We start from the raw sequence: 23,361 nt of genomic DNA, 5'->3' as shown, positions 1-23,361 counted from the left end.
CGGAGGTTATCACATGTAAATCTGAAGTGTATTGATGGATTGTAAAAAATATGAATAGTTTTACAATTATAACTAGGAGTGCTACAGAGCTGTCACTGCTAGATGTAGCGTGGATCGAAACCACATCATATTTCTCATCATCTTTTGGCTGAGCTGTAAAAATTGGTTTTGACCCATTTTAGTCTCTACTAATGACCTGATGGAGTGGAATCAGGTGTGTTAGATGGGAGAACAGTGCTGGGATGCTCCAGAACAATTTTAAAAACCATTTCAGAGGCGTTCTTAATAGCAACTTCATAAATAACGTATTACAATGCAGGCACGCAGTTATAAAGGCAGCTTTAGTAACATAATGATTGCAATTACATTACAAGTAATTCTGGTAATTTCATACCCGTGGCAACCCGCGACATTGCATGCATGTAGTTCCTTTCGCAATATGATATGAGAAATGATACAGTGCCTGTCAGCGCTGTAGAGCACAATAGTTTTATTTCGTTTAATATATTACATGAATATATGTGGACGTTTTGTATAATGATGTGTAATGAACATTTTGTGTCTCTGCTTGTGGGTACCAGGGTGTGCCGGTTAGCAGAACAACGACAAACCTGGAGTTGCTGGGGAAGCAATGGCTATGCCCCACGCTCTTGCATTGTACCAGCAGCAGATTACCATGGCATGAATCTTCCCAGGAGGCCAAGCAGCAACAACCACAGCTGACAAATCTCAACATAACACAGGGGCGGAGACTCAAGCAGCCACGGAGTCAGGACTCGCAGCCCTGGTGTCTCTGACAGAGAGAAGGTAAGCTGGTCTTTGTATCCCTCTAAGTTTCATTATATTTTCCATCCAATTTTTTTGTTTATTTTCCTCTCTAGCTTTCTCCAACTTCCATTGTTTTCCTCAGTTGTCTACTACACCAATTAAGCAAGTTCTGGTGTGTGTGTGTGTGTGTGTGTGTGTGTGTGTGTGTGTGTGTGTGTGTGTGTGTGTGTGTGTGTGTGCCGATGCAGTGAAATGAGTGTTGAATGTAAATACAGTTTAAAAACTTTTGTTACTTAGAATTGATGCTCTGTAATAGCAGCCTGATGAATCAGCCTGAATCAGGTTATTTAGTTTGACTGGTTTATCAAGGCAAAGGGGTGCATCACATTTACTGTTGTTTGGCAAATTGTCCAGAGACATAATCCTTTTAAATTGATCATATTAAGGTGATTCACATTATACAGGGTAAGAAAGTTTTCTAGAAGTACAGATTCAAGGGTTTTAATTGGTCTCACAGGTTGTCCAAGCTCATCAACTTGAAAACTGCTGAATTTAAAATGAAATAACTACACTACTGACAATAGTGTAGCAACTATCAGAATAGTGCTGATATTTTGCACCATAATCCACCAAAAAACACTGAAAAGGTAAGACTCTTCATTTTCTGAAATATTAAAACCAGCTAAAACCAAAAACAAAAATACAGCAAAAAAAAGCCTTTTTAAAATGCTCAACTGCAATTAGCCTTACCAGTTTTATTCTCTCTAAAAACATTAGCACAATAGATTTGTGAGAGCGTATTGGTATGGGAGCTAAAATAGTGATCCTTATTCTGTGTATCCATCAGGCGTGATTTCATATTTACTACACTGCCCTTTGTAAAAATGATTCTGAAACACCAGTTGCAGATTTCTGCCAACAAATGTGGCACATTATAATGACCACTAAAGTTAATATAGTGCTTATTTGGCTCCACAGCAGTTCATTTCTCACGTATATTATACTAGTCATGTATCTCTGCGCTTCTCTTCTTGGCCTCTTTCAGTGTCAAACAATTTCAACTCAAATCAATGTATTTCATGTTCTATTATTTATTTATTTGAGGATTAGCATAATAATGAGATAATGTACAGACAGAAGGTCATTTGGACAGCAAAATCTTTTTTTACCAATTTTATACTGACTGTGCATTTATTCTTTACTCTTGTTTTGTAGTACACTCTATATTAAAAGTGCAAACTACAAACTGAGTGTAGTTTATTTTGTTATTATAAACCATAACAAGATTGTCACACAATCTCGGGTTTTATTCCGATGTTATTTATGAGAAAAAGGTTCCTCAACAGGGAAATTTCATTTATTAAAAATAGATTGTTATGGTGTTATTGAATTTGGGCACTCAGAACTAGTTAAGTCACAAAACTACTCCTTTAAGTACTTGAGAGAAAAGGAGTCTTGGAGTCCTTAAGCCATGGTGAGGAGCTGCCCAGTGTGTCTGTCCCTGCAGAGCTGGAGAGAGCGAGCAGAGATGGCTGAGGCTCTGCTCCATGGATTCACGTGAAGTTTACACACCACGCCATACTCACTGTTGGAGCAGACTCTAATCAAGCGTGTTGATTTCTGGGAGTGTGAATGATTCGCAGATGTGTTTGCATGCATTCAAGCTCATGGAGATTCCCAGCTTACAGTGTGTTGAGTGAGCATGAAGTGATCTGTGAATGTGTGCAAAGGAGCAGTCTGAATAACTGCTGTCTGTGTGTGTTTCCACACTGAAGATTACTGCTTTTGATGCAGAGGTTGTGATGATTTAAGCTTTGACATTTTCACTTTGGCAAAAAAGTGTAAGTAGAATGCTGTCCAATAATTATCTGTTTGACAGTCACCATTGTGTGTTTTTTTTTGTTTGTTTGTTTTTTTCCCCATGTGTGCAGATAAATCCTGGGCATTCTCTCTCCTTGCGGATGGTAAAAAGATTCCTGGGAGCTGATGACATTCAGGCTGTAGGTCTAGGCCGGCCAGTGATGTCTCCACGTGCCAGCTCTCTCCCAGAGACATGGCCAAACTCAGCCACGAACAGCTGCTACACTACAATCCCTGTAAGAAAAAACATAAGCCCTGTTAATTAGGTCAAAAACTATAATAATGATCATCATAATATTTTGCAACACACAAAAAGTATAATAACTAGCTAAAAATATCAAATATGTTTTTACTTTACATTTCAAATAATTAAGTACAGTCAAACAGTAATATTATTGTGTAACAGCTAATTAATTATACATCTTTCAGCATTGCCTCCTCTACTCTACAGCCAGCAGGAGAGGGGCTGGCTGCAGTGCAAGCCTCTCCATATCCCAGAACCCCCCTCCTCTCATCTCCTCAACCAAACCTGGCGGTTCCATCACGCAGGTAAAGCAGCTCATAATTTCTCTCAGTGCCAATGTTCTTTTGGATAACCGTATAACTAGGACCTATCACCGTGACTAATCTTCTATAATAGATTTAATGAAAGCATTAATGTGCACATGCATAATTACGCCAGTGTACATATTGTCTTGTATTCTAGGTGCCCAGGTGCAATTGCAACCCTTCTCATGTAAGCTCAGATCATGGGAAAATCCCAGCACCAGGATCCTGGCTCTCTCCTGGATGGACCAGAGGGAAAATCGGTGAAGTTTGAGTTGCGATTTGTGAGAGATCACACAATGGCGATTGATTTCCATATCCAACATCACTTTCTGTCTCCTCAGGAGGGTTTCCAGTGGTTAACTGGCAGGAGCAGTTGTCTCTCCATGCTGGACGCTGCCTCTTCCCAGAGTGAGAATCTCTCTTCACAGGACAGCGTTACGTCACGGGGTGAGTTTGGTACAAATCATTATCCCTCTTCTCAATTCAGTTTTAATTCAAAGAGATTAAGATACAGAAATAAGGCTCATATCATGAAGAGAGATTGAATATATTAACTCACGCCTGACAGGCCCCATGCCAGCTGTTCAGGGTGGCAGCATCATGAGGAGCATCCCTGGTACACGTGTGCATCAAGAACCTTCCATATCATATCGAGGGGGTTCAATCACTCCAGGTATGAAAGCTTTACTGTCTACACGGCACACATTTAAAAAGAAAAAGTGCACAGTGTTACAATTGTGTCATTGTGTATATTTTTTCTGTTGCGTGATATTGTGTTCTCATTTGGAATCGTAAGTATTACGGTGAGACAGTCAGCTCATATAAAGCCCACTTCAAAAGCAAATGGAACCAGGCAGTTTGTGTGTCAGCCATATCGCGTCCTTATTGACATAACTTCGTAATCAGTTGCCATAGCAGCATGCCGCACAACATCAATCCTTTTCTCTCCTTTTACCCAGTAATGTAACGTTTATCACGCCTCTCGCGGTCTCAGTATATTGAAGATCTCAACCTTGCCACATGATGTGACTAACTGACCCGCTGTGACGACACATTACGGCTCCAGGCAAATCAGAATGGAGTTAGTGCGGGCGTTTAATCAGAGCAGAGATAAACTCTGTGTTTAACTGTGTGACATTATTGGCAGATTTGTTTGAAGAGGACATTGTCAGTAAAGTTCACCCTGAGATACAGTTATGCCAGGCAGCTGTGTGACATATGGTGTTATGTAATGCTAAAAACATTATCTAGTCAGCCAGTTAGAGATCAAACATAAAATTAACTGTTTACCTTTCTTGTAGCACAAATCAAAAAGCGATCATATTCTTCATTACTCTAGCCTAAAAATATGAATATGAAATACCAATGACTCAAAGTGCTTGCTTCCTCTTTTCTCACAACTCAAAGGTCAAACTAGGTGAGGCCCCAGAACGTTTTACCATCTTTGATGTTCATTGTAGTCTTCCTAAAATTACAAGGTTTTTGTAGTTTTTCTGCAGCATGATTTATTTATTTTGGATTTTTGCACCTCTTTTTATTCATAGTTGGCTTTAGACACTGTTTGGAAAAAGAATGTTCAAAAGTGAGACATCCAATCAAAGTTAATAGCTTTGTAGAAATTGCCTCATTTTTATAGTTCACATTTTATAGTTTCTGCTGATTATTTTTATTATTTTTCTCTTACATGTGCATTAGTCATTTTACTGTTTTTATGTTATGTTGCCATGTTTATTATAAAAGATCCATGCATATCATTAATATTTTTTAATTCATGAAGCTGTGTCTGTAATTTCCCCTTCCCCTTCAAAATGATATCTCTTCTCTGATGTTGTCTACTACAGTAGCAATTATCAAACATCAACAATCCATTCAAAAAGTAGTTCATTATTTTTTTGTGGCACAAACGTGGAAAAAAAAAAAATCTCTTAAACTTTCCTATTATTTCTCGGCACTCCCTGCAGATGTCTTGTATAAAGGCACAATAACCCGTCTGATCACTGAGGACAGCCCCAGCAGAAGCAGAGAAGACACTCCTTCTAAAGGGGCATGTGGTCTATGAGGGGGCATCAGTGGGCACATCCTTTCCTTTGACCCGTATACACACAAACATGCAAATGCTCAGAACTTAATAAAGGGAGAAGTTGTCTCTGAATACTGTTAATGTTTGAACACACAGGAGGTCCAAATTCTAAGGAAGAGGAGTCAGCCAGGAGACATGGCTGGGGCTGAAAAGGACCTATGACATGATGGAAGTTGGCATTTCTCTTGTGTACCACCCATTAGAGACTCACTATCAACCAGCTGAAGGTAAGCATAAAATATCCTTCTTTAATAAGCATAGACAGTTCCACTGTTTGTCCTTTTTCCTTCACCTCCGTCTCTCTCTTTTATGAGGCTTGATCTAAGTCGAGCAATGCCTCCTGATCGTGATAGTCCTCATCTACATCACATGCGTGGATCCATATCCAAAGGTCAGCATCATTTCAGAAACTCCAAACTCAGCCACGATCGCTTTATCTCATGCTTTCATTTAATTTGTTCTACATCTTTTTTTCTTTTTCTCTCTCTCCCAGGAATTCCCTCGGGGCCGACTTCTGTCAGCGTCGGGAGGTTAAACAGATGAAAAGGGAGGTTCCCCCATCACCTCGTGGCCCTGGTCATCCCACTGACACGCTTTAAATCACGCTCTCGCGAGAGTATGGTGACCACCGTCAAAGAGGGAGGGCGCTCCATCCACCTGATCCCTCCTGGAAGGGGTTTGTGATAGGTGCAAGCCTAAAGAGGGCTCAATCACCCAGGTGATTTGGTTTTTGATTTAGTGTTTTCTTGGAATAGTAAGATGTCTGACAAGTTTAATAATGTCTGACAGTAAAATCTCGAAAAAGTACTACACAATTCCTCCTCATGTTTATTTAATAATCAGGCAAAGTTTCCAGTTTTGTCTGAAACTGCTGAAAATACACAAGTGATATAAATCCTGAAATTCACAAAATTATGATAGCTAGGGAGTACACTCTTAAAAATAAAGGTCTCTGACAGAACAGGTTTCTAATGACTCTTTATGGATCAAAAATCAACATTTTTCATTCTATACATTCTTTAATAGGTTGTTCATTTAAATACATTCAAAAAGAAAATCTTAAAGTAAATAAAAGATTTGACAAGATTAAAATGCTGCCTTTACAGTATATACTTTAAAGATCAAAACCACTCAGCCCGTGTCAAATTAACTGAATATTTACTAAATATGTGTACTACAGGGTACCCTCTGAAACAAAGAGCCTGTTGGCTCATCCAAGCGCCATGATGTGCGGTCCATCATCGCCAGCTCTCTCGGCCTTACTCTGGACTGCCCTCTCATCTAGAGCTGAGGCCCGAGCACAGAGGAGTCTGACAGGAGCCCGCTATGAGGAAGTAGGGGAGGCAAATCACGACCCAGCGCTGTGGTCAGCACCCTGGCTCTCTGTCCTTGCACTTCTCCCTTGGCACTTAGTGGAGAGCAGGCAGACCCACCACAGTCCAGTGGGCTATGAAGATCACAAAAGATCTGGCTACCTCCGCCCCTCACACAGAGCCTCTCCACTATCCGGCGGGAATCCTCTGACAGCGTGCACATGAAGGTATCATGTTCTAGCAATCACTGGCTTTCAGGAGCTGGTGACCGTTTGTATGATGTTTACATGTTGTTTCACTGTGTGTGACTTAGGTTCTAAGATAAGGCCCAGCAGCAGGAGAGAAAAGCCACTCCCACCCCTCGAGAGGTGAGCTCCACTAAGTCTCCACTGGCTGAAATTGGTGAGCACACTGCGTCTTTGGCCTATGAGAGGATCCTGCAGGGCTGGGAACAGAGATGTTCTGGCCAGATACTACTAAGAATTTGATCCTGCAACTCTGCCCAGGGGAATCCCAATTGAGCCAGGTAATGTAATACTTAACACTTTTAACTTGTTCATTTTCTTAAAAATGGTTTAGCAGCTGAAATGTGAAGTTTATTAATATTAAACAAATGTTAGGGTACAAATTTCCATGATTATGAAATACTTGGGAATGTGTAATTTCCAGACCAGTAATTGCAGTATATATATATATATATATATATATATATATATATATATATATATATATATATATATATCTCCTATATGAAATCAGGATATAGATCAAATTTTATTTATATATTAATTAATTAATAATAATAATAGTTAGGACAGTTGATTTAAATTGTATTATAATTTTTCAGCATCTGTACATAAACTAGACCCTTAACAAAGTGGCCCCAAACTTTTATATTTGAAAAAAATTGTAGTACATTATGCATTATCTAATGTATTTGTCAATTGGCTTTGACTTTGCTTCTTGTCTCCACAGCAGCATATTACCTGCCCCGTCACCTGCCCCCTGGCCCTGGCTACCCTCATCCCTACCCACCCTACCTGATCAGAGGTTTCCCTGAAACAGCAGCCCTGGAGAACAGACAGACACTCTTCAATGACTACATTACCTCCCAGCAGATGCACCAGTGGCCAGCTGCTGCCGCCATGGCTGCTCAGAGACCCGACCTGCTCAGAGGCCTAACGCCTCGAGAGCAGTCTCTTAACTTAGCCTACTCACCTACACCAAGAGGTGAGGGGTCCTTAAAGGGTCTTTTGTCCTTCACATATTTTAAGTCTTCTAAAGTAATAATCATTATTCACTGACAATTGCGTGAAAGTTAGTAAACAAAGGTATATATATTTTTTTAATTATTATTTTTGGAGAATTATTTTTCAAGTAACCTGGTCATGTAGCTGAATACAAAATTAAGCAATCGTATTAAAAACAACAGTACATATTATCGCCAGAGACGCATTGATTTTTTTATGTCCATTTGCAGGAACATCTGCATCTCCCATGGATCGGGATCACATACATCCCAGGAACCTCTCCAGCTTTCCCCAGCGGAGAGCTTACAGCACACATCTCCCATCTCACCAGGTACAAAGCAACACGCTCACTCAAACAAACAACTTGGTGATTGAAGACTTAAAACTTTCTTTGTAAGTACTATTCACTTTATACCTCTATCTCTCAATAGTAGGAGCCTCTCACATAGGCAAAATCCAAGGCAGTTCGGCATCCTCAGAGAGAGAAAGAACGGGAGAGAGAGAGAGGGAAAGAGGCGGGATTGCGTGAGCGAGAGCGGAGCGGGACCGAGAGAGGGAGAGGGAACGAGACAGAGAGAGGCGTGGCGAGCGAACGGAACGTGAGCGTGAGAAAGACAGGGGACAGAGAAAGGGACAAGTCCTCAGTCATGGTAACGTGAACATGCCCCTATATGGAGACCAGGTGAGTGCCCTCTACTGCCTTTTACTTTAATGTGTGCGCCACTTTATGTAACGTCTTTGTATTATTTTCATTGAGTGCTTTTTTTAGCAAATATTTATAGAATCAGTTTATAGAATCACAAATTTTAGAATTAACTTGATAATTCATTTAAGGTTTTGAAGCTGTTATTCTAAAATCATGTATATAATTTTATTGTATTTATCCATGTTTAATTTTTTATATTTTTATATTTTCAGTTTTGATTTAAATGTTAATTTGGTGAGGGATGGGGTTTCATTTATTTTAAGCTTTTAGTTTTAGTATCCACCTATGTATTTTAAGTAAATTAAGTTATTTATACATTTTATTTCAGCTTTATATATATATATATATATATATATATATATATATATATATATATATATGTATATATATATATATATATATATGTGTATATATATATATATATATATATATATATATATATATATATATATATATGCATATATATATATATATATATATATATATATTATTATGCATATATATGTTGATATACATGTTGATTTACAGCTATAGTTATAATTGGATTAATATAGAGTTGTTCTGTGTCACTGTAGTTTAGCCAATAATCAATATGTAGATTGATTTAGCATTGCTAAATGTCTGAACATTGTGTCCAAACAGGAGCACCAGAACAGATGGGCGGTGGCGGCAGCAGCAGCAGTTCCCGTCCCCCTGTCTCATCCCTATAGTCACCAGTCATCTCCACTCTCCTCGCCCCCCAGGACAACATGCAGCAGAGACCTGGCGTTCTGCACAACACCAGCTCAAAGAGCCTGCCCAATTCTGAGCACAACAGTCCCTCTGTGCTGCGGTGAGTCTCCGCTGCTCAAACCCCTCTCTGATGGGTCTGTCCAGTGAGATTAATAACATAATTTGTTTACCTTTCTCTTTCTTCAGGCCACCAGGATCTGCTCGCTACCAGGGCTTTAGTGGGCACCTTCCGGTCTGGTCTAGCCAATGAGGTTACCCATCCGGTACAGACTCAAATGCAAAAGATTCTAACAGAGATGAGGCAAAAGCCATGGGCGTGGAGGTCTGCCCAAACATCCGGATCTTTCATCCTCTTCCAAGTCTGACCCCAAGTTGGCCAGCCCGGTGCCGGTGGGTCATACCGCTTCTCCGCACAGCCAGGCCCCTGGTGCCCACCTCGGTCTGCCCACAAGTCGAGGGCACCCCGCGCATGCTCCTGAAAGCAACAGCAGCACCAGTTCTATGCCGTCTCGCTGTGGGATGGCATCGGCAGCGCATCAAGTAGGGAAAAGACTCAAAACAAAGTGATGTCCATACAGGAACCACGAACTTCGAGCACTCGGTAAGACCACCATGACAGCGGCCAACTTCATAAACGCGATAATCATGCATCAAATTTCTTGTGATGCGGCGATGCCAGAGACTGGTGCGCTGCGCCACCAGCGCGCCCTGTGATGGTAAGACGCTCTGGGACCTTTGGGCTGTTGACGCACCTTCCCTCCCCTCCCTTCCCCTCCCTGTCCTTCCTGTTCTCACCAATCCACCCAACACCCTTCCATCCCTCCACCCTTCCTTTTACCCTCCCAGCCTTTGCCTCATCCCCACCCCCTTACGTCCGTGGCCTAGTGCACGCTTGTGGTGGTTGGCATTGATCAGAATCAACCTAGTTTTCATTTTTCATTTTTTTTTTTTTTTTGAATATGCTTCTACTATTGCTTTTGTTTTTTTTTTTGCATCTGAAGCATTGCTTAAAGACCACTCAAAGGTTTACCTCCCCTTTGCATTACCTAAACCTATATGATCATTTACCAAATCCAAATTTTGAGGGGGAGATTCGCAATGCTTCAGTCCAAACTTCCACAATTTTATGTAATGAGCCACAGGCGATATCTTAGTGGACAGATAATTCATTTTACGCCCTAATGGTCCAGAATGATGTGTCTGGAAACAAGCTTTTCTAGACCAGAGAGAGACCCTGAGGTGAACTTTAAGAACTCATTCAACAGTCATGTGGTGGTTCATCGTTTCATAATGCCTTTATTGGCTTGCCTCTTGTGTTCCCCTCTTTACCTCTTTTTTTTCTTCTTTTAATTTGGGAACATTCCATAGCTCTACATGTTTGCTTCCTGTTTCATTTTCCTTTTTTCGGAGGGAGGGCAGTGGCACTTTGACAGTTTAATAGCTTCATGAAGCAAACTAATTTTTAGAAGTTACAGAGAAAAAGGTCAAGATGCATCTGTAGCTGAATGATTTATGATGTGTTTGATTTTTAATGGTTGTTGAATATGTGGATTCTTCCACCATCTTTTTGAATATGCAGACAAAAGATTAAAATATTGCTGAGTATCAAACACATGAGTCTTATGCTAAATACAAAAACCTTTGAGGTGAGTGAGATTGAGAAGCAATGAATTCATTTACAGTATTACATATTTCTTTTTAAAATAAATTCAGTTCTTTTGAGTTGTCTGTTCATCAAAGAAAAAAAACACCATCCACAAAATATTAACACACACAACACTATTTATTATATAGCAGCATTGTTATATAGCTATATTATTCCATAATATAACTGCTTTACTGTATTTTTGATAATGATAAATGCAGATTTGTTGATACTTTTTCAAAATATATTGTTAGGACCATATTTATTGGGGCACTTTAAAAATACAAAAAAAACTTGTAAAGTGTCTGAAACAATTGACAATAGTTCCTCACGATTCACATCTTTGCATTTTACCAGTGTTGTTCTTGGATGTGCTTGAAGTCTGCTCAGTAATTTGAATTGAATCATGAGTTGTCAATGTAAATATTATTACTTTTATTTATATATATGTGTTTAGACCATACATATGTGGAGGAGGCTTTCTCAAAACAGCAAAAATAATAAATAGAATTAAGTGGAATGGGAAACATATAGTAAGCAAGAACATTTGTCAATATATACAACATTTGTCAATATATACTTTATACTGTTGTAAATTTAATTATTATGCTAGTGTGAAAACAGTGGGAAAAATTCAATGTACAGCTTCATTATCCTAAATAGGGTGCCTCCACCTCTCCAACCTTCACAGCTCATTTTAAACACGCATTTTTGCTTCTGTTTTATTGTTATGTTTTTGTTCAAAAGCATTTCTGCTAATCAGTTAACAGTGCTTATACTTCCTGCGGTCAGATGCCTCCATAATGTTGGCTTGATCTCTGAACACACATGAGCAAGTCATTGAGTACTGTAATCCCAGAGCCTGTATGTGACTGCACCGCTTACACACCCGTCTCTGCTCTTACCCTCAGAGTGATCTAGAGCCTTTTTGACACCCCGTACTCAATCGTACTTTCATGTGTTCTTCTCTTCCTGCCTACATGTGCTTCCCTATCCTTTCTGCAGCTCACCAAAAGGCACTACAAGAACAGCTGTGACGGGTCTGAGGACAGACTTTCTCCAGGTCAGCAGCCACCTTCAGCCGTCAAAGGCTCTCAGAGAGTGGTCACCTTGCCCAGCACATCAGTGTAAGTGCCACAGAAATGCCCCCAAATTCTAAAAAGTTAAATGAAACAATCTGTCACAATTAAAAACTATTTTTAAATTATTTGATCAATTTTACCTTTTCACGAAGATCACAAAATGGATGTTTTCTCTTTACAGGAGGTGATCACTAAAGACTACACCCGGCAGTCACAGCAAGGCCAGATAGGGGGTCAATCATCTCTGCAGCCTGTGTTTGGGTATCCTCAACTCCCTGTGCTGGATCTCACTCGGTCCCCCAGTGCTCCCCAAGCCCCAGACCCCACGGACCCTAACGCCCGCTACACCCGGAAGGTGCTTCTGGTGAGAGGGAGAGAGGTAGAGACAGATCTCCTCCTCAGAGTAAGGCCTCTCCAGTGAGTCTGGCTGCTGACGGGATTGAACCTGTTTCACCACCAGGGGCCAAGTTTCAGAGCCGGAGACACCAGGAGCAGCCTACCCGAATGAACAAGCAGAGCAGGGGGTATATAACCTGACGAGCAAATGCATTCACACAATAGTGACGGGAGTCAGAATCATTTGACTGTATTGATTCAGACTGATTCTATTCAATGGACCCTTTTCACATTTCCTTGGGTCTCAGAGGTGGAAGTAGTCATGCACCTAGATTAACTTTCATAGTGGTGGATAGAAAACTACCACAATTATAATTTTGATTATGATTGTTATTTTGATAGCTCCAGTAGCACATCATCACAGTGAAAAGGGCCCATTCTTTAATTCTTTAAGAAAACTATCCGACTTAATAGGAGGATCATTCCTGAGTTGGACATCACTTTTTTATCCAGTATTTTCATTACTCATTCTCTGTTTATTGTCTCAGTATGGGATCTCGCTTCACGGCCAGTAGCTCTCAACCACCAGCCTTTTCAGTAAACTGACTGAGAGCAACTCTGCTATTGTCATAGAGCAAGAAGGAAATGATTAAGAAGATGGTAGTCGGCACAGAGGCTGAATTCAGTAAGTTACTGGGACTGATTCTGTTGGTTTTTAACTGACATTTATTATATGTGTGTATTGTTGCTGGTTAAATGGTTAAAATGTATATAATGTCTTCCTGTTTTTGTTTTTAGACCAGGGCCAACCTGGGACAGAAATCTTTAACATGCCTGCCTCTACAAAATGCAGGTGAGCAGCACCTCCAGTTTTGTTCTTTTCTCCTTAACAGCAGTTTATTTTATACCACTTTATAACTGTGTCTTAAGGAAAGCTAGCTATGTAACACTTCACACGCTCGTGTTCCTTTAACATAAACACTGTAATATGTTTTAGGACCCGTGAGTGTGCGCAGTCACCTGGCACCAGAGGCCAGTGGTAATACTATAGGTCTGGAGGCCATCATCAGGAAAGCCTCATGGGCAAGTATGATGAACAGATGGATGATCGCTCACCGTCCAACTCTGTCAACTCGATGAGTGTTGGCATGCGCAGCTGTTGTCGGGCCACCAGCTTCAGTGGATGGGCGTTCTGAGGACCCCTACTCCCTGCCAGGTGTGCAAAAACCCTTCATTATTCAGCTACCTTCATTACAACATGTTTTTTTAACCAAAAGCACTCACATGTATATTATGAACAGAATTTGATAGTAAAAGTTGTTACATGATAAACTTGTATTGAAATGCAGTTATGCTTCCTCATCTTTCTTGCTTTTATTTTGTGAGGACTCGACCTATCATTTTAGCACTTACTTATGACTAGTTACTTTCTTGTCTACAACAAAAGAACATGGCGTCGTCTATAATTTTTTCCTGGTCAGAACAGACCTATAACTTTTTAGTTATGTTTCACCAGCTGAGAATAATTTTGGAAACCTATTTAGATATCTTTATATTAGCTTTGTTTTCTGTGCTCTGTTTGAATTCAGTTAAATCCAAAGGTGGCCGCTCTAATGGTCGCAAGACTAAGTCTCCTCTGGTCCTGGTCTGTCTGGAGGAGAAAGACCTCATCTGTGTCCTCTGTCCACTCTGAGGGAGACTGTAACCGCACACGCCACTCACCAACAGAGTGTGGGAGGACAGGCCTCGTCTACAGGTACACGTCTGCACACACAATCACAGTATGGGTGATCGAATCAGTTTCAGATCACTATATAATACATATACTATGAAAATATTTACATATGTTTAGATGCATTATATTTCTATAAACACTTGCATATATATTTAATACATAAACGCAACACATTTCTTAAATATATACATGCATGTGTGTGTGTATTTTTATAGACATTATATATATATGTGTATATTTATTATGTAAGGCAAAACGTTTTATTTTTGTACTTCCTCCCAGGACCCACTCCATTCCCTGTAACCCCCTGACCATGCAAATCGTCGCCCCAGCGGGATGATGTCAGGACCCTCTCCTTCCCCAACGCAGCAGGGCACTTCAGCGCTCCACAGGGCCAGGCTCAACCCGCACCTGGGAGGAAGAACCCAAACCTTTGCTGTGCTCTCAATACGAGACCCTGTCAGACAGCGAGTGATCACACACCTCACGCCGCATACACTAGGACTGAACGTTTTGCTGCTTGTGAACAGACGAGCTCGTTCCCGTATACAGGATGTTGTGAACACACACGATCATGTCCACACTGACACGGGAACACACCACGTCCATCTGCGCTCATGCCCTCTTGATACCTCTACACACAGTCATACATACAGAGACCGCGTATCCCATAACCCACCCCGAGACGCGCCTTGCGCACGCACTCACTCCTCACGCCATCAGTGGAAGTGCATTACATGGCTGCAGGCGTGTGTCGATGTGTCAGTGTGTTTGTGAATGCTTTGCACACATGTATTAGCGTGTCGTCTACTCCAGGACTACTTGTAGGATGAATCACTTTTTGTTTTTTTGTTTTTATATAGAATATATAAATATATATATACTTCTATTCGTGTTGTCTTGCAGGCCTTATCAGAGTTGACTCATGGACTCATCTGTTTTGTTAGCGCGTTTTGGGCATTCCTCATTAGACTGCTCAGGACACACACTCTTATACTGTAATACAACTGCAAATTGTTTTGTTTTCTGTGTGAGGGTGGCGTAATGCAAAGGCTGGTTGAATCCTCTGCAGAAAATAAGCACTGCACTACACATACACACACACACACACGTATGCCCTCTGAGTTCTCATGTGCATCTGCAGTTCTTCATGATGGCTGCCAAGATAACCCTGTTATTATTTTTGTTTTTCTGGATCTGATGCTGAGTATGCGTGTGATGAAACAGAGACTGTCAGAGAGGCAGGTTTGCTGATCCCTGCACTGTACTGGCTTTTGAAGCAGATTTCATTTTATCCTGTAACATTCTGTCTTACTGTGCTACTTCTGAGAGTTTACATAAGTGGCCAAATCATTTGGTTTACAGGGTACACATAATGTTCATTTGTTAACATCAAAAACCTTCTCTTTTTTTTTTTTTTGTACTTTAGTTTCGGACACTCAGAAGTGACTCTAGCTGACCAATAATACGTTGTCTTTTCCGTCATCTCTCTTTGATAGTAGATGTGTGAGATGTTTAGTTTCAAACTTTTACGTACCTTTGCATGTTGTTGTTGTTGTTGTTGTTGTTGTTTTTTTGTAATGAGTTAAAGCAATTGAGTCGACAAGTGGTTCTTTGTCGGTGTATACTTAACGGATGCCGACCTGAATGCTAACTTTTTACACAGCATTCATTTTCATTTTCTTATACAGTGTTTTGTTGATTTGTTTCATCACCTACCTTGTCAAGTGTTCCACTCTCTTGCGACAATCACTGGCAGAGAGTTGAGCGGGTGGGCGCAACGTCTTTAGGGAGAAGCTGCTTTATCAGGTCTGAACGTCCCAGCAGACCTGATGTTTGTCAACGTCACCTATTTGTTGAAGAGTTAAAGCCATGCTGTCTGGCCAGTCCTTTGACATGACACTCACCGAGAGCTGCTTTACTTTCGCTCTTTGTGCTTGAACAGAAGGGGTTCAGGATGTGTGTGATTTGTTTTTTTCTCCTGTGGGCTCTTGTGAGGAGATATATCCTGCGTAATAAAATAAAATGGAGGTTGGCAGATGCCACACCTCACGTAACCTGTAGTCCTTCACTCTGTACAGTTTTAAAGATAATTCTAGTGTTAAGTGCCATGTATTTGACATTATACATTTCTGAAGTTAAAACTACCAAGTGACTACGCACAATTGTTTTTTTTTTTCTTTTGTTATGCCAGGGTTGTACAATTTGTCACACAGGCACAATTTAAAACTGCAAGGTGACATTTGCCCTGTCGGTCTCCTCTCCAAAACGCCTCTTTTTGGACCACCTCAGCGGTGGGGTAACTAATTGCTTTGCATGCATATTAGATATAATGAAATGTTTTAATTCATATTGTTTGACTTTTATTTGTCACATGGTTTTACTATAAAAAGGTATCTTTAACAGTTTAAACTGCAATGCTCATTGTAATCTCCAGATTTTGGGGATATTTTTGGAAGCTGATTAAAAGATGAAACGTCAAAGTTCAGCAGTGGGTTTTAACCGGTGGGGGCTTTTGTTGTTGCTTTGGTGTTCGAGGACAGTTTTAGTGCACTACCTAGTGTGGTTTTGTAAAATAGGGCTTTATCTTCAGTCACTTCAATCTTAAATACACTCTCATCAAGATCCCTGAACGGGGTGTGCGAACAGTAGCTATACTTTTTGAAAAAAACAACAAAAAAACAAACCATAACATCTACACAGACATCCCAGAATGCTCTTCTCTGATTTTGAGATTCATACTCTGACATATCACTCCAGACAGTATTGTATTTAGTGGACAAGTCACTCTAAAGTTCAGTGTTTTCTTGTATAGCGAGCCCTCTTTCCTCTATATTGACTGTTTGTTTGACCTTTTTACTGAGGACAGTATTGCACTTTCCTTAGATGAGGAGGCATTCTCATTTGTAACTGATAAACGTAAATGAAGCTGAGATTTATAACAAATTAAGAGGAGAGAGATGGGAAAACAGCGGTAATCATCACCCCTCTTAAGATTGGAAAGGTTAAGTGGGTATTTGGGTGGCATCTGTTTTTGTACAACCATTTTGTGCATATTGTTTTTTTTGTTTGTTTCGTTTTTTTTTGTATTAAGACCCACTGTATTATAGCGAGGAGGAGTAAATAGACCTTAAAAGGATGTACATATTTATGTGATTTGCTGCAAGATTGATATTCACACTGTTGTATTTCAACATGGCCACCAGCAAGCTTTGTGGATAGCAGTGTAAAAATTAAACGGAAAAAAACAGACACTGCCTTAATGTTTAAATAAAAAGCTTATTGCCATTGATTTGTTTGTCTTTTTTTAATTATTATTATTATTGTGCCAGTGATAACATTCTGCTGTTTTGTTGTTGATCGTATTCATTTATGTATTTGTCAGTTTCTACATTTTCTTAATCCTGGTCCTGGAAAAGCTCTGCACCGCACACAAATGTTGGTTCAGTTAATAAGGCCTAAGATAATGGGCTGAGAAACACAATCAGTAGGGGTGTGACGAGACACTCACCCCACCAGACCAGATTTTTAGGCTTAAAATAAATTTTCAATGATAAAATATATATAGGGTACTTTAAGAAAAACATTACAAAATGCCCTTTTTATTTCTTTAATCAACTTTTTGAAATTAAGCTTATTTTAATAAATTGCATGCAGTAGTAAAACGTGAATTGACAGGCAAATAATTACACACAAAATTAGTAGAAATAAAAAAAATAGCACAAATGTCCCTTTAAAGGTAGGGTAAGCGATTTTTCAACAAAAAAAACCTTTAGACAGTCGAATACCAAATCAAAATTGTCTACAACAGACGCCGCGAAAACTTCCGCCGTCCGCATTACGTCATTTCCGGACAGCCGCGCCCGCGCATGCACGAGAAGAATGCTGAAAGCGTGGCGTTGCTCACGTGTCGAGCTCGTCCGATTGAGTATACTTTGAAAGCTGTGCGGACGCGGCTGTGCGCGAGATGGAACGGAACGCGGAAAGTGAAGTATGGACAAATCATGTCACACGGCGGCCATCTTTGAAACGCCCCTCGGGCATCCAAGTGCAGCTCGCAGCTCTTAGTATTGGGAAAATCGAATTCTCCCAAACTGTTCACTAAGCTTGCGATTAAGTTTCGTATTTGAAATTACCAATGAAATCTGACAAAAACTGTGCAATTATTGATGTTTATTTCGCTAAATTAGCCTTTTAAAAAGCCTAGCTAAGACGAGATCAGCCAGTGCTCATGCGCGCAGTCCCTGAGGCACGTCTCAGAATATTGAACGTTTCTATAACAACCGGAACTTTCTACGGCGGATGCGGTGATGCGCTGACTTCATGGATCGCCGGATTGGCTGTTTTATTTAGAAGGCGGGGCTTCTTGGGATCGCTACACGAGTGACGCGTCTTCGGTATTTTTTACACGTCTTTGGATGAAGCGACGATTGAAAACCATTCGGAATTTTCGTCGAACGCGGCAGCAGTTTTCTGCCGGAGATTATTTATTTATTTATTTTTTTTTTTTGAGATTTCTTGCTGCTTGCGTCAGGGCTATACAGCATCACTAATTCTCGCCTCACGCTCAATCATACCACTATCGCGAGGATATCGCCAAGTTCTCGCGGGACCACTGGCATCTCGCGATACCATACAATAATCGTACGCGACAATAATTATTTAATTTACGTTTAGTCATTTAGCATTTTATCTATATAAGCGAATAGCAAATTATTACAATTAGTTGATACAAGAAAAATACTGTGCGAACAAAGTCATTATAAAATAATATAAAAGAAAAAATATATAATGTAAAAACTCTTATTATAACGGGACTGCATATTTTAGCGAGTAGTGAGTGCATTGGTTGTAGGCTTCATCAGTGTCCTTAGTTTTAGACACCACAGCTAATGGCTCAAATAGTGCACTGTATAAGGGTACAATAGTAGTATAATAATATATATGGTAATAATAATAATAAGGTGACGATTTCGGAAACAGCCTTAAAGCTATTAACCGATCAGATGTCAGAAAGCTCTTGGATTTCATCAAAAATGCCTGGGTTTGTGTTCCGAAGATGAACGGTTGGCAACGACACGGGGTAAGTAATCCAGAATTTTAATTTTTGAGCAAACCAACCCGAAACTACTCTTTCAAGTCGACGGGCAACGTTTAACATATTTCAGAAACCCACTGTTTGTGTGCGGAACAAACAAAAAGGTACACGTCCTGGCCAGGGGTGGATAGTAACAAAGTACGTACTAGAGTATATGCTTGCGTGCACGAGAAGAGAAAGTGAACAAATTCTCGAGAGATGACTCAAATGATGCCGAAAAGGAAAAGGTCAGTTAATATCGAAAAAGCTTTCAGTGCTGGAGAGATGAAGGCCAGCTCCTAGCGGAGCGACCCAGCTAGCCATTTTGGTCCCAGAACATTTTTATGGTTTGTTTTTTTGGTTAGCCAGGAGTTTTCTTCACTTTTGTTTGTTTGTAGAACGTTCCCAGCCAAATGAGAACCAAAAACTAACGTTAGGGGAACGTTCTGTGTCTGTTTGGATTGAAGGGGTGTGGGCTGTCAGTTTTTAACCCCCAGAAATCGCTTGCTTCGTCTTCAACTTGAACGTGAACTTGAACCGTGTTTACGCCCGACATTAGCATATCCAGTGTTAGCCGCTGTGTTTAGTTTAGCTGCTAGTGGCAAACCAATACAAAAATGGTTTGTAACACGATGTCTTTTATCATTTTGCCGTTTACCTGTATTGTGAAATAACAAGTTATTTATATCGGCAAGGGCCTAAATAAATAAGGTAGATTAAAACAAGGCTGCCAACTCTCACGCACATAATTCACACAGCCACGTTACATTCGGCAGCAGCTGTAAGCATGTTTTCTGTGCAGTCTCGCATGTTGCTCTTCACCGCGTTATGTGTTTGTTGGCGTCAGGACACGTGTTGAGCACTAGGTGGCGCTGCTGACCTTCATATGACCTCAGGCTACGGTTCTTCGTTTATCACAAAGACATCTAACAGACAAGTAGTTTCCATCCTGCTGAAACAATGAAAAGCAGCTGAGGAGCAATTGTTTTGAACATGCTTATGTTTGGGGCAGAAAAACCCCACAGATCCCAAATATCACTCAGAGAGAACATAGGGCACAAAAACACATTTTGTAATATATTGTAAGTCCACATGAACTCCAAAAATATGTATTTTGTTAGCTTACTTTGCAATTAAAATTTTTGGTGAACAATTAAATCTATTAATATATTTTCAAAATGTATAAATAAAATACTAAAATAGTCTGATATATTTGTCAATGTTTTCTAAAAAAATATTAACAATTATTGTTTATATATATATATATATATATATATATATATATATATATATATATATATATATATATATATATATATATATATATATATATATATATATATATATATATGTGTGTGTGTATATAAATGTGTATATGTATATAAATGTGTATATGTATTTCAGTCTAATCAAATAAATTTGTCACAAAAGTAGAAAATATGAATAAAATGCACATTTTTAAACATATAAAAACACATTTGCATTCAAATTAAAATATTACAACATTTAGCGTTTATTAAATATTATTTAACATTTAATATATAAAATTACAGTATTTGAGTTATACATATAAATTGGGAAACATTTTTTCTATTGAGATGACAATATTAGCATTAGGCTTTGGATCACACGTTGATTGGCTGTTAATGGGAAATATCTGTTTTAGGACCCTACCAGGTATGTTTTATGTTTATGTGAGAAAACATTCAACTTTGTATGTTTAATAGCAATAAAGTGGGCAAACAATTTAAGTGGAGACGCTTAATTTAAGCAAGCTCTCCATCCTGTAAAGCGTATTCAAAGAACTGCTTTCCAAATTCTTCAGTACTAGTTCACTTTATAATGAGAACTTTGTTTTGAAAGTAAAACTGTCAGGAATTGGAAAACAGTAGGCAATATAATGTTTTGTTAAAGCTGGAGAAATACATACATGCAGCAGAAATAGTATCAGATTTTTTTATCCAATATGTAAAATGAACGTTGCACATGAAACGTCTTCAGTGTGATTATGTAGCTTTAACATACACTTACCTTATGATGATGTGTACTTTACGTCTGCTTGCATGTAATTACTTACTCCTGTAAATAAGGGCTTGAATGCATGGATTAAAATGATATACGCTCCAGAAAGACTCCATGCCTCTCTCACGGCTGGCAATTTTATAGGAGAATGGTGGAAGGGTTTTTCATCTTAAGCTGGAAAGTATTTGACCTTTGTGGAAAGTGCTGTGTAAGTGATAATGTACACGGAAAACAGAGACTCATTCCTAGCTCACAGATCATTAAACATGCAGAGTTTATCACAAGAAGGCAAACATGCGGCCACTGTAGGGTTTGGGGCTTTTATTTAATCGGTATGGATATACATAGTTTTTTTTTTTTCTTAAATTATTTTCTCATCTGTCGTCCAAAAGAAGACCATCAAGCTGGGAATTATACAAAATATAAAGAGAATTACGAGTGCTGTATGCCACATATACAACAGGAAAGTATTTTACAGAGACACAAATCACCGTGTTAGGAAATCAAACAAAAATCCATCTGTTAGCGGAAAGCATTTTGTACACCAAACAAATGTAATCATAAAATTTCATACATGTGGAAACAATAAAACATCTCCCATCAGATCTGCTTTCAACGCATTGCTAAAATTCCTCTAACAACTTATCGAATGTCCATCTTGAGTGAACAGGAAGTTATTCATCAGTCGTGCCTTCCTGTAATTTCATCTCTTAATAAGCCCCGGTGATTTTTTCACCTCGTCCTGGAAGTTAAACTTAGCTTTTCCTCTTAAAACTCAAACACATCCACATACCAAACGGAAACGTACTCTGTCATTGTTCTATTTTCAGTCGCCAGAAGATCTCTATTACATAAAAATCCGAAATTAAAAATAGAAAATGAATGAGGTAAGAGATCTACATTTACAAAACCCACTTCAGAAGTGAAAGCGTATAGTCCAGACATAAGACCTCCATAAAGCTTTTCTGCTCAGTCGGTATCTCTCTCTCTCTCTCTCTCTCTCTCTCTCTCTCTCTCTCTCTCTCTCAGCGGCACTGCTCCGTTTCGTCTCATCGCTTGCCTAAACAACAACAGCTCTGCTCCACAAAACAGTTTGTTACACACTCGCTGGAGGAATCGGGACCTCGGTTTGGGAATCTAGATTTTGGCTCCAAATAAAGTCGGACTGATTACCTTCGACGTTATCAAACCGTGCAATCGCAAAGTATAGCCGTACAGTCTTCAAGAGGTTAAAGAAGCTCAGAGATAAACCCTGTCTCACACATCCAGCATCTGAGATCAAAATGAGGCGGATTCTCTCATCTAACACATGCTCAGTCAGTCGTTGCGAATACAACCTTCAGTTTCCTGTCGTTCTGGGAGTGCAGCTCTTATTTTGGCCACTGAATTATCAGCACGTCGGGCGGCTCCTGAAACTCTCCACGTTCTCTGAGGTACAAACAGAAAGGGAGGAAATGGTTGTGTTTCCTTTCTCTGAATTTGACAGAATCTTTGGTCCAACCTTTCAAGTGCTCCTACACGTTGATTTGCCCTTAGTCCTACCAACACATTTACAGCCAAAAAGAAAAAAGTGCAACTTAAATAGTTTATATTTCCTCAGCCAGTTCTGACAGTCTACAGATTAATGTCTTTGACATCTATGTTAAATTCAATACATCTAACCTGACTAAAGTCTAATGACTTTGTGCTGTCGTCCACATATAATGTGCTCATGCTTATTTTAATCATGACCTCTTTCCTGTTTGAGCATTTGTAAGAATCGACAATACTAAGACGATAGAGTAGGCCCACGTGGCATATTTTTACATTTTTGGGGAATACTGGCAGAATTTTGTATTAAATTATAGAATTATAATTGTATAATTAAAATGGAAAATTGCGGTTTTATTTTTGGATTACAATCTTATCAAATTAGCCAAAGTATAAAAAAACGGGAAACCACGCTAAAATTTAGTACCAGACACATAATGACTAATAAAAAAGATTGGGATCTAATTTTTTGAATATTTATCTGACGTTCTTTGGAGATCTGTGGAACTCTGTGGACCTGTGAATCAGCAAACAGCACAAACTCTTTTGCCCCAAATGCGTTTCCCTCCACATGACTGGTACGAATAGATATTAAAATGAAAAGAAAAAGATGAACGTAAATGCATCACTGACGTGTAAAACACGTGTAAAGGCCGCAAACGCACACTGAACTCCA

At 39.5% G+C, this 23,361-nt stretch overlaps 1 pseudogene; it reads left to right on the top strand.

Annotated features, from left to right (window-relative positions):
* The first annotated feature begins 199 nt into the window (after nt 1-199).
* On the top strand, nt 200-14,564 carry LOC122344716 (annotated as a pseudogene).
* Nucleotides 14,565-23,361: the final 8,797 nt, after the last annotated feature.

Source organism: Puntigrus tetrazona, chromosome 5, assembly GCF_018831695.1.
Source record: "Puntigrus tetrazona isolate hp1 chromosome 5, ASM1883169v1, whole genome shotgun sequence".
Classification (NCBI taxonomy): Eukaryota; Metazoa; Chordata; class Actinopteri; order Cypriniformes; family Cyprinidae; genus Puntigrus; species Puntigrus tetrazona.
The sequence above is the reverse complement of the archived record's forward strand: the minus strand, read 5'-3'. Positions and strand labels throughout refer to the sequence as shown.